Genomic DNA, 670 nt, shown 5'->3' with positions numbered 1-670 from the left:
AGAGAGAGAGGCAGACATAGACACAGACACAGAGAGATAGAAACGAAGATAGACATAGATGTACTGACACATGTATATACACACATGCTTGAACAGCTGTTCCAGCCCAGCCCTCGAGTGTGCTGGAGGCGGTCCAGCCTGTTGAACCACATTCAGAACACACAGTTAAGAGGAGAGAGGGAGGGCCAGGAGGGAGGGGCGGGGCGGGGCGGGGTGGGGTGGAGGTTGGCTCAGATCATGTATGACGGGTAACTCCCTCCCTCTCTCTGTCTGGCATTCCCCTTCACAGTCTAGCTGGTCCACTGACCTTCAGGCACTGAGCACAGGGACAGCGCATCACCATTTAGGATTCAGAACTCCTGAAAGAGCACTCAATCCATGTTAATCCCATACATTACCATTTAACTATCAGGCAGAATTGTAGAGATGATATGGTGCTAGGATAAAGCTGTCTAAACAGTTCCTATTGGGACTACTGCAAGATAGAGAGAAAGAGCTGGCATCAAAGTTCCAGAACCAGTTGTACTCATACTGGCAGTATGATGTCTTCTATTAAAAAAATACCTTAGTACAATGACTTACTTGGTACATTCACTTTCTCTCCTTTGAGATAGCCTGTGGTAACAATTGTTAAAACATCTGCATCTTGCCTATTCTATTTTGGTGCTTG

Source organism: Salmo salar, chromosome ssa13 (assembly GCF_905237065.1).
Source record: "Salmo salar chromosome ssa13, Ssal_v3.1, whole genome shotgun sequence".
Taxonomy (NCBI): domain Eukaryota; kingdom Metazoa; phylum Chordata; class Actinopteri; order Salmoniformes; family Salmonidae; genus Salmo; species Salmo salar.
The sequence above is the reverse complement of the archived record's forward strand: the minus strand, read 5'-3'. Positions refer to the sequence as shown.